Source organism: Lontra canadensis, unplaced genomic scaffold (genome assembly GCF_010015895.1).
Source record: "Lontra canadensis isolate GAN:19392208 unplaced genomic scaffold, GSC_riverotter_1.0 scaffold105, whole genome shotgun sequence".
NCBI lineage: Eukaryota > Metazoa > Chordata > Mammalia > Carnivora > Mustelidae > Lontra > Lontra canadensis.
The window spans coordinates 5,569,240-5,581,477 of record NW_022631099.1 but is presented as its reverse complement, the minus strand read 5'-3'; the positions used below and the strand labels follow the sequence as shown (position 1 = coordinate 5,581,477).

General features: G+C 41.1%; 1 long non-coding RNA gene across 1 annotated transcript in view; it reads right to left on the bottom strand.

The window, feature by feature from the left end:
* The window catches only part of LOC116855633, a 96,140-nt gene that overhangs the window by 1,052 nt on the left and 82,850 nt on the right, over window positions 1-12,238 (bottom strand). The window lies entirely within an intron of this gene.

Here is a 12,238-nt window from a genome sequence, read left to right as displayed (position 1 = left end):
GGATGGAAACATGAGAACTGCAAGTAGGTGGCCCCAAACGCCACATGTCATATCATTGCATTTGTAGGAAAGGCCCGGGAGCGGTCCATCCCCAGGGATGGAAAACAGACCAGTGGTTGCCAAGGGCTGAGGGAGGGCGAGAATGGGAGCCACCGCTAATGGTATGAGGTTTCTTCTGGGGTGATGAAATGCTCTGAGTTGTGATGACCGAAAAAACCTGTGAATACGCTGGAAACCATTAAAAGGTCAAATCCGAAAGGGGCGGAGGACAGAGCGCTAAAGCTGTTTTGTACAAGAGGGACTTCCTTCCCCCCTTCTGAGGTCCCTACACAGGGGACATCATTTATTTCTGCTACTGCCTGACGTACCCTGGTAGGATTTATTTCTGCTCTGGGTACAGGGGAACGGCTGGTCGTGAACAGGAGGGTGCAGAGGAGAGAGGGAAGAGAGCGCGGAGCTGCCAGCTAATGGGAACACCAGCACAGACTGAAGAGACCTGAGCTCTTGGGGGCTGGGGGAGGGGAGTGCAGAACTCACGAGCAGGAGAGCACAGGGCCCCGCGGACAGCGCACCGATGCCACAGTGCCACCACTGAAGTCTGCGATGGGGTTGGGCTTCACAGAGGAAGCGTTAAATCACGTTCCTGGTATTTTACTCGCGAAGGCTGAGAAAGTGCGCAACACAAAGAGGGACTTGATTTGGGGGATAATTCCCACGTCGTTCAAAGTCAAGTCTCAAAGGAGCCTCACACTGTTGTTCAAAGCGATGATCAAGGACAGCAGCATTCCCAGTGATTCTCTGAGCAGGTCAGTGGTTGATATGGAAGGCAAGTGAAAGGAGCAGTCGCGGGGACAGTGGCCACTCCGCCACCATGCGGCGTTCAGCACTGGAGGAGGCTCCGCACACACACGGGCTCAGGTCACTCCCACCACGACCCCTGCAGCAGGCGCTATTATCACTCCCACTTTCCAGACAAGAAGGGCAAGGCCCAGAGAAGCAGAGCGCTTGCCTGAAGGGCACACAGCTAGGCCGCCCCCACCCCCGCTGCTGCACAGGAACCCAGGCGGTCGGGCTCCGGGGCCTGCAGCCTCAGCTGCTCCACCCGCTGAGCTGAGTAACCGCAAGGCTGTTGGAATAAGGGCCACAGGACTTTCCAAAGTGATCTCCCCCCCTCAATATTTATTAGGAAAATTTTCACCAAACATTCGACAAAGTTGAAAAAATTCTTCAGGGAACACCCATCTACTTACCACCTGGATGCTTACCATGGGACTGTTTATAACAACATTACCCATTTCGTTATTTGTCATACACCTTAATTTAGTTTTATTTTATTTAAGATTTTATTTATTTATTTGACAGAGATCACAAGTAGGCAGAGAGGCAGGCAGAGAGAGAAAGGAAGAAGCAGGCTCCCTGCGGAGCAGAGAGCCCGATGTGGGGCTCAACCCTAGGACCCAGGGATCATGACCTGAGCTGAAGGCAGAGGCTTTAACCCACTGAGCCACCCAGGCGCCCCTGTCATACACTTTTAAAAGGGTATCCAATAGAATAGGTACTTAAAGGGTTAAGCCCCAATTATCCAGAAAACCATTCATCCAGAAGACATTCGTGGATCAGCTCTGACTAATGAGATCTTAATGACCATGTGGAAACACAGTTTCCTAAATCAAGCCCTGAGTGACGGGGGCTGATATACATGCAAGGTTTTATGCTGCTGAAGATTTATGGAGAAGGTCCGGATGACAACTGCATGTTCATCATTTTTTTTTAAACGGGTTTGTTTTTTTTTTAAGATTTTATCTATTTATTTGTCAGAGAGCGAGCACACAAGCAGGGGGAGCAGCAGGCAGAGGGAGAAGCAGGCTCCCTTGCTGAGCATGGAGCCCGATGTGGGGCTCGATCCCAGGACTCTGGGATCATTACCTCAGCTGAAGGCAGACGCTTAACCGACTGAGCCACCCAGGCGTCCGTCAGCATTCTTTATACAATCTCTTCTACACTCTGTCATAAAAATTCCTGTCTAGTAATTTTAACGAAATGAGAACAAAAGCATATAACTTAAAAAAAAAAGGTTCTTTGGGAACTGAGAGACAGTCGATCAATTCACTAACTTACGCGGGGCTTGACAAAGTATGAGTTTATAAGTCAAATTCTTAAAGATAAGAACTTTTTTTTCTTTTTTTAATTCTGAGGAAGGAACTGGGAGGACAGTAAGCTGGACAGGATGACTGAAATGTTTAGAAACGCGAGTCTCAGCAGATCTCACCAGGTCCGGCTGCAGTGTTCCCGAACAGCCCACGACTCATCAGTAAGAACAGGAATCATGGGAGCAGCTGACAGAGTCACAGAAACCTAACCGCAGTGAGAGACTGTGACATGCTGCTGTGGTTTTGAAACAATGGAGGCAGAGAACGTGACTCCGACCGGAGGCTAGTTTGACAGATACAGGAAGATTTGAATATTCTACGATAATCAACTTCCTATTCTGGGGGTACAGTATAGTTTATTGATGGTGCATGACTGTGGGGCGCCCCTAAGGTTTCCTGGGCTACACTGAGGACTGGGCTGTCTCCTGCGACTTTAATAGTGGCTCTCACAGTCCTCCAACTTCATATTCTTTTAAAAAGCCATGGAACGTATTTAGAAGTTGGTCACGCGATATAATAAACCATATGCAAATCTCCACTCATTCCAACACAAAAACTTACAGGTAGCATTCCCTTTAAAAAAAAATGTTAGCAATATAAATTTACATTGAAATTTATCCTTTTTACTTTCTCTTTCAAATTATGCTCTTCCTGTAGAAATTTCTTTCTCTCTCAGAAACAATGAAGAAAAGTGAAATTCTGTCCTACTCACCCCAAAGAGAGCTAGTGTCCATTACTTCAAATAATTTCTAGGCACAGATTACTAGAACCACTTTTGTGTATGTGTATGTGTACACATTTAGTTTTATTGTAACAAAGCACGTTGTACACTTTTAATGTTTAAACTGAGCATCATCTTTCCAGTGAAACAAAAAGAAAATTTAAAAATAAACAGGAACAAAATTACAATAGAGAATGTCAATTCCAAATAAGATCCTATAGGTTCTGCTGATTCTCGGAGTGGTAGGGCTCAAGTCACCATTAGGAGAGAGTATAACCACTTTTTTAAGACACGAAAAATAGAGTTGTATTTTTACCCTTCATTCTGCTGATTTTCCTCCCACGACAACGGGAAGAGTGTTAGAGTCTACAGTATATCTCACTCTTTTAAACAATGTTCTAATTTATGGGTGTGTCCTAATTTACTTCACCAATCTAGCTGTTAATAGACATTTGCATTTCTCTGGTTTTTAAACTATTACAAGCAATGGCTCACTAAACTTTCCCTGCATATCTTTTTGTGCCTTTGAGAATTTCTAAAATTCTGAATTTCTTACAAGAATTTGTGACCAGGGGGTGCCTGGGTGGTTCAGTTGGTAAAGCATCCAACACTTGATCTCAGCTCAGGTCTTAATAGTGTCACACAAGTCCAGGCCCCGCATTGGGCTTCCATGGAGCCCACTTAAACAAAAGCAAGACAAAACAAGAATTTCTGACTAGTAAAATGTTGTTAGGAAAATACAAATTTCCCTGGGGTTCCTGGGAGGCTTGTCAGTTAAGCATTTGCCTTTCACTTGGGTCATGATCTCAGGGTCCTGCGATGGAGCCCCACATGCTTCTCCCTCTCCCTCTGCTGCTCCCCCTGCTTGTGTGCGAGCTCGCGCGCTCTCGCGCGCTCTCTCTCTCTCTCTCTCCCTCCAAACAGATGATGATTTTCACTCTCACCACCATAGAACAAGAGTGCCCTCACTGCCACTGCGTATTATTACTATTTCTAGTCTTTGCTAATTTGGTACATAAAGAACTGGTCCCTATGGTTCTAACTTGCATTTCTTTATAGACATGGTTGAAAATCTTTTCACTTATCACTGACATTTTGTAATAAAATTATTTTTTTGTCTACTTTTCTATGGGGTTTTGCAAGTCCACCGTCTATTTTTTTAGTTCCACTATGGTTAGCATACAGTGCCCTTAATATTAGTTTCAGGTTACAATACAATGATTCAACAATTCCATATGGGACTCAGAGCTCGTCACAAGCGCGCTCCCCATCATTTTCCCCCACCTACCTCCCCTCTGGTAGCCATCACTTTGTTCTCTATAGGTTAAGAGTCCGTTTTTTTGGTTTGCCTTTTTTTCCCCCTTTGTTTTGTACCTTACATTCCACATATGAGTGAAATCATATGGCATGTCTTTCTCTTATTTTGTTTAGCACTGTAGGGAGTCCTCTCTATATTAAGGAAAATGGCTCATCTGTCACAGATGAAGTTGTGGTTTATAGCGAGATTGCAAGAGTATCTTAAATATTAGGAAATTTCTCTCTCCCCCTTTTTTTTTAACTATTTAAAAAGATTTAATTATTTATTTGACAGAAAGAGAGCACACACACACAAGTAGGATGGGGCGGGGAGAGGGAGAAGCAGGCTCTGGGCCGAGCAGGGAGCCCGATGTGGGGCTCGATTGCAGGACCCTAAGATCATGACCCAAGCGAAAGGCAGACACTTAACCAACTAAGCCACCCAGGTGCCCCAATATTAGGAAACTTCTGAAAAAAAAAAAAAAGAAAAAAGATCTTCATTAATAAAGGAGAAAAGCTAAAACAGCATTTAATAAAACGATACCCTCAATTTTTTCTTGTGGTGAAACCATGTAATGTAAAATTTACCATCTCAACTACTTTTAAGTGTAAAATACAGTAGAGTTAACTTTATGCACTTTCTTGTGCAACCAATCTCAAAAATTCATCTGCAAAACTGAAACTGTACAACCACAGAACAACAACGGGCCCCCTTTTTGCTCTCCCTAACTCCTGGCAACCACCATTCTACTTTCTGTTTCTGTGAGTCCAACAACTTAGAAGCACGCAGTATCTGTGTGTGACTGGCTTATTTCACTTGGCGTAATGTCCTCCCAGTTCATCCATGTTATACTAATTGACAGGATTTCCTTCCTTTTTAAGGCTGAATAACATTCCATCGTACATGTATACCACATTTTCTTTATCCGTTCATCTGTTGAAGATTATTTAGGCTGCTTCCATGTTTTGCCTGTTGTGAGTAACACTGCTGTGAACATGGTTATACAAATACCTCTTCAAGCCCATAAATTTGTTACTTTGGAATACATACCCTGAAGGAGGTTTGCTGGACATGCAGTAATCCTGTTTTTGATTTTCTAAGAATCCTTCATAATTCTTTCCATAGCAGTTACACCATTTTACATTCTCACTGCAATGAATTTCTCCACACCTTGACCAACATGTGTTATTTTCTGTTTGTTTGGGAGTTTTTTGATGGTGACCATTTTAACGGGTATGAGGTGGTGTCTCACGGTTTGATCTGCATCTCCCTAAGGATCAGTGATGCTGAGCATCTTTTCAAATACTTGGCCATTTGTACAGCTTCTTTGAAGAAATATCTATTCAAGTTCTTTGTTCATTTTTCAATCAGTGATCACAATCAAAATCACAATCAAAATATAATCAAAACCACAATTTTTCAATTGTGTTGTAGGACTTCTTTAGATATTCTAGATACTACTCCTCCTCAGATACACGGCTTACAAATTTTCCTCCTATTGCATAGGTCACTTTATCATTCTGTTGATTGTTTCCTTTGAGGTACACAAGTTTTTAAGTTTGATGTAGTCCCCTTCGCCTTTTGCTTTTGTTGCCTGTGCTTTTCATGTCATATCCAAGAAATCATCACCAAACTAATGCCATGAAGCTTTTCCCCTGTGTTTTTTTCCTGAAGTTTTATAGTTCCAGCTTGTACATTTAGGTCTTTATTTTGAATTAATTTTTTTTAATTAATTTTTGAATGTGGTGTGACATAATGGTCCAACTTCATTCTTTTGCATATGGAGATCCAGTTTTTCCTATACCATTTGTTGAAGGGACTATTCTTTCTCCATTGTGTAGCCTTGGCACACTTGTTGGGAATCACTAGTCCATATATGCAAGAGTTTACTTCTGGGCTCTCTATTCTGTTGCATAGGTCTATGGCCATCTTTATGCCAGTACCATACCATTTTGCTCACTGCAGCTTTCTAATATATTTTAAAACCAGGAGCATTAGGCCTCTAGCTTTGCTTTCCTTTATCAAGATTGTCCTGGCTATTTAGGGTCTTTTGAGATTCCATATGAATTTTAGGATTTTTTTCCCCCTATTTCTGGGAGAAAAAAAAAAAAGCCATTAGGATTTTTAACAGAAATTGCGTTGAATCTATAGATGGCTTTGAGTAGTATGGGCATTTTAACAATATTAATTCTTCTAATCCATAAACACGAGATGTGTTCCTTTTCATTGTGTCTTTAATCTTGTCAGGCACTGTTTTATAGTTTTTAGTGTACAAGTCTTTTGACTCCTTAATTAAGTTGATTCTGTTCTTTTGATGCTGTTGTGAATGAGACTGTTTGCCTATTTGGATCTGTCACTGTTAGTATACAGAAAGACAACTGATTTTGCATGTTGATTTCATGTCCTGCAACTTGCTGAATTCTTTTGTTCTGACATTTATTTTTGTGGAATCTTTACATGGTTTTCTACATATATGATCCTGTCATCTGTGAACAGAGATAATGTGACTTCTTCCTTGGATGACTTTTATTTTTTTCACTAATTGCTCTGCTAAGATTTCCAGTAGTATGTTGAAATCGAAGTGGTGAGATAGGCAGCCTTGACTTGATCCTCATCTTAAAGGAAAAGCTTTCAGTTTTTTATCATTAAGCATGTTAGCTGTGGGCTTTTCATATACAGCCTTTATTCTGTTGAGGTAATTACCTTCCTAATTTGTTGAGTGTTATCATGAAATTTATGTCTAATCTTTTTTTAAAAAGATTTTATTTATTTATTTGACAAAGAGAGAGAGCCAGAGAGCACAAGCAGGGGGAATGGCAGAGAGAGGAGGAGAAGCAGGCTCCCCACTGAGCAAGACTCAGTCCCAGGACCCTGGGATCATGACCTGAGTCAAAGGCAGATACTTAACCGAGTGAGCCACCCAGGCGCCCCAAAAGGATGTCTAATCTTATCAAGTGCTTTTTCTGCATCAGTTGAGATGACCATATGGTTCTGATCCCTCAATCTGTTAATGTGGTGTATTACACTAATTTTCATATGCAGAACCATCCTTGCATTCCAGGAATAATCCCACTTGGTTATGGTACATCATAATCCTTTTAATGTGCTATTGAATTTGATTTACTAATATTTTGTTCAGCACTTTCATATCAATAGTCATCAGGAAGATGATCGGTAGCTTTCATGTAGTATTTTTGGTGTTAGGATCAGGGTAATGCTGACCTCATAAAATGAGTTTGAAGTGTTCCCTCCTCTTCAATTTTCGGAAGAGTTTGAGAAGGTTTGGTGTTAATTATTTTTTAAATCTTTGATAGAAATCTCCATTGAAGCTGTCTGATACTGGGCTTTTCTTTGTTGGGAGGTTTGTTTTTTTTTTTCTTAAGATTTTATTTATTTATTTGACAGAGAGCGATCACAAGCAGGCAGAGCAGCAGGCAGAGAGAGAGGAGGAAGCAGGCCCCTGCCGAGCAGAGAGCCCTATGCGGGCCTCAATCCCAGGACCCCGAGATCATGACCCGAGCCGAAGGCAGAGGCCCTAACCCACTGAGCCACCCAGGTGTCCCAAGTTGGGAGTTTTTTGATTACTGATTCAATCTCCTTACTAGTTATAAGTCTGACCAGATTTTTAATTTCTTCATGATTTAATCTTGATAGGTCGTATTGTTTCCTGGAATGTATCCATTTCTTCTAGCCTATAGAATGTGTTGGCATATGATTGTTCATAATGGTCTCCTATGGTCCTTTTTATTTTTGTGGCATCAGTTGTACTCTCTTCTCTTTATTTCTGATTTTTGCTATTGGGTCTCGTCACTTTTTTTCTTAGTCTGGCTAAGAGTGTGCCGATTTTTTTAAGGGTGTGTGAATTTTGTTGATCTTTTAAAAAAACGAACTCTTGAACTTTTTCTATTGTGTTTCTATTCTGTATTTTATTTTTGCTTTAATCTTTGTTACTCTCTTCCTGCTAACTTTGGGTTTAGTTTGTTCTTCTTTTTCTAGTTCCTTGAGGTGTATTGTTAGGTTGTCAATTTGAGATCTTCCTTTTTTTTAATGTAGGCATTTATGACTGTAAATGACTCTCTTAATACTGCCTTTGCTGCATCCATAAGCTTGGGGATTTTTTTTTTCCATTTATTTCAAGATATTTTCTAATTTCCCTTGTGATTTCTTCTTTGATCCATTGGTCATTCAAGAGTGTATTGTTTCATTTCCAACTATTTGTGGATTTCCCAGTTTCTGCTATTGATTTCTTGCTTCATCTCATTGTGTTTGGAAAAGACACTTGGTAAAATCTCAAATCCTCTTGAATTTGCTAAGGCTTTGTTTTGTGTCCTACTATGTGATCTATCCCAGAGAATCTCCCAGGTACTCTTGAGAAGAAGGTGCATATTCTGTTGCTATTGAGTGTTCTGTGTATACCTCTCAGGTCCAACTGGTCTAAAGTGTCGTTGCAGTCTAAACTTGCCTTCTTGAAAAGATTTAGCCAATAAAGGAAATGAGGGAAAAAAAGAAGGAAATGTTCCCACATAAAGAATTTCTACCAGAAATCCCCAAACCATTATACCTAATAATGAAATATTCAAGTCAGGAACAAGATAAGAATTCCCACTATCATTACTTAATATTGTAATGGGATCCTAAACAGTAAAATATGATTTTTTAAAATGTGAGGGACACGCAGTAAAACAAAAGAGAGAGAGAAGACAAATTGGTTTTATTTGCATATGAGGAGACTATCTGGCGAGAAAATCTGAAAAACCATTGGAACTAGTAAAGGATGGAGTAATATGATAAGACACATCTGTAACACAGTTATCACAAAGTTTTCCATATGCCGAAAATAATCAATTAGGGAAGGAAATGGGGGGTGGGGGTGGGGAGAAGAGCCCACTCACGTTAGCGACCATATGTGGAAAAGATCTTAGAATAAACCTTTGTAAGATGTGCAAAATCTATATGTTAATAACTACAAAACTTCAGTAAGAACAAAAAAAGAAGAGCTAAATAAAGGGAGAAGAACAGCATATTCCTAGAGGCAAAGATTAAGAATTATGTAGCTATCAGTCCTCTCTAGGTTAATCTCTAAACTCAGTACAATTACAATCACAATCACAATCAAAATGCTACCAGGTAAAGCAAGCATTGTAAAAAGTTAACGGTAAAATCTAGGTGGTGAGTAAATGGATGTTCACTAAAAATTATTTCAGTTTTTCTATATGTTTGAAAAATTTTTTAAAAATGTTTGGGGCGCCTGGGTGGCTCAGTGGGTTAAAGCCTCTGCTTTCGGCTCACGTCATGATCCCAGGGTCCTGGGATTGAGCCCTGCATTGGGCTCTCTGCTCAGTAGGAGGCCTGCTTCTCTTCCTCCTCTCTCTGCCTGCCTCTGTGCCTACTTGTGATCTCTGTCTGTCAAATAAATAAATAAAATCTTAAAAAAAAAACTTTTAAAAATGTTTGAGGATTGCCAATAAAATTTAAAATTTTATTTAAAAATGTGTGAGGATTTTTTAATGCAATTTGACAAGCTAAATCTGAAATTCCTCTGGAAGGGGAAAAAAGCAGCTTACAAGTTCTAAAACAGCTATTTAGAAGAACGTGCTTTACCTGACAGGAAAACATATGTTAAAGCTTGAGTAATTAAAATAATGTGTTATCAGCATGAGAAACTAAATGGATGGATGGCTCATCTAGCTGCACTTTGCATATGTGGGATTCTCAGAGTATGAAAGCAGTGCTATTTTTAAAGACTTGGAAAAGAAAGACAAATTAATAAGTATGACAACTAACTTCAAGCCTAACTCATGTTTTAAAGAACAATAATTTCCAGGTGAATTTAACAGAGAAATATAACAAGCAAAATTGCAAATATATTAGAAAAAATATAGTAAAAAAACTTAAGTTTTGCTGAAAAATTCTTCCTATGCAAGACTGATAACCTAGAAACTGCAAAAGAAAAGGTTGATTGATTTGACTTCATAAATACTACAGATTTTCAAATACTAAAGGAAACCATTAACAAGGCTTACGCACAAGTCGTTGGACTCTTGTTTCAGCTCAGGTCATGATCCCAGGGTTGTGAGATGGAGCCCCTTGTCGGCTCAGCAGAGAGTCTGCTTGGGATTCTCTCTCTCCCCATCCCTCTACCCCTCCCCCTGCCCACACGTTTGCTCGCTCACTCTCTCTCTAAATAAATGAATCTTTTTTTAAAACATGAGGCTCTTCTCCCTTCCTCACAGATTGGCAAAAATCAGAAAAACAGACCTTGCCATATTCGTGCACCACTGGTGAGAGTATAAATTGGTGAAATTTTTATGGAGGGCAACTTATTTATTATTATTTTTTTAAAGAGTTTATTTACTTATTTGACAGAGAGAGTGAGACAGCACAAGCAGGGGAAGCAGCAGAGCAAGAGGAGGACGCAGGCCCCCCACCGAGCAGGGAGCCCGATGCCGGGCTCGGTTTCGGCTGGATCATGACCTGAGCCGAAGGCAGACACTTAATAGACGGAGCCACCCAGGTGCCCTTATGGAAGTCAATTTAGCAACAGATGAAAAGGGCTCTCCTTTCATCTAGCCATTTCCCTTTGAAGAACCCACATTATCTGATGAAGTACAAAAAAAGAGGCACATGACTGCAAAGATACCAGTCAGGTCATTCACTCCATCAGTTCACAGCACGAACAACATCCGTTAGTTGGGTAGTTGGGTCGTGATAAGACAATGCAACTAGCGCTAAGGAAATGAACTGCAGCCATTCAAAAGGATCAAGACCTATGGGTACTGATGTAAATACATTTCTAAGACTTTTTTTTAAAGATTTTACTTATTTGATTTATTTGAGAGAGACAGCTGGGAGAGGGACAGAGGGAGAGGGAGAAAGGGACTTCCCACTAAGTGGGGAGCCTGACAGGGTGGGGGGTGGGGAGGAGAGTGCGGGGTGGGAGTCTCAATCCCATGACCCTGGGATCATGACCTCAGCCAAAGGCAGACACTTAAGCAACTATGCCACTCAGGTGCCTTTCCAAGACTTATTTAATAAACCATGTAGTGTCATGCGTAATAAAATATATTTCATTGTATAAAGAATAATCTGTGTAGACCTAATTTCCTTGAATAGAAACGGCATTTACAAGAATGAAGAACAGGGACGCCTGGATGGCTCACTCAGTTAAGTGACCATCTCGGTTTCGGCTGGGGTTGTGATCTCGGGGTCAAGAGATTGAGCCCCACATCGGGCTCTGTGCTGAGCGCGGAACCTGCTTAGGATTCTCACTCTTCCTCTCCTCTGCCCACCCCCTCAGGTGTGCATTCTCTCTCAAATAAACAATAAATAAAAGAACAAAGAATAAATACTGATCCATTAAATCATGAGTGACTTTATTAGGAAGGAATCTTTTTAAATTTTTTTTTAAATTTAGGCTTTCTATATCATTTGAATTTGTTATAATCGTGTGTTGATTATCAATAACTAAAGATTATCAGTAGGAATTAAAGAGTATCAATAAGAATTAAAATACAATAAAAGTAACAGTGCCCGTGAGCAGGACTCCCTGCCAAGGCAGTGGCTGTGAGCTGCTCTCATTTAGAGCTGGGAGTTTCACTGTGACGTGAACCACCTTGTGCGCGCAGGACGGGTGCCCAGGCTTTTTCCAAACGGAGCCCCCACCTGGTAGCCCTAGCTTATCATTTGCTTGGCAACCTGGCCTTGTGGAAGTCATTCAACTGGAACAACAAACGACAATCGCCATGGGTTTATCTGTGCCGGGGAGGTGGAGGGGATGTGACCATTCACTGTTTTCAAATATTAGTTTCAATCCATCAACAGACTTGACCACTTTGTAGAACCACTGACACCCTGAAATCCATAAAGGCACAAACGGAGGCAGAGTCCTTGAAATGCAGACTTTTGACACTTAAAAATGCCCTACTTAGGGGCGCCTGGGTGGCTCAGTGGGTTAAGCCACTGCCTTCGGCTCAGGTCATGATCTCGGGGTCCTGGGATCGAGTCCCGCATCGGGCTCTCTGCTCAGCAGGGAGCCTGCTTCCCTCTCTCTCTCTCTCTGCCTGCCTCTCC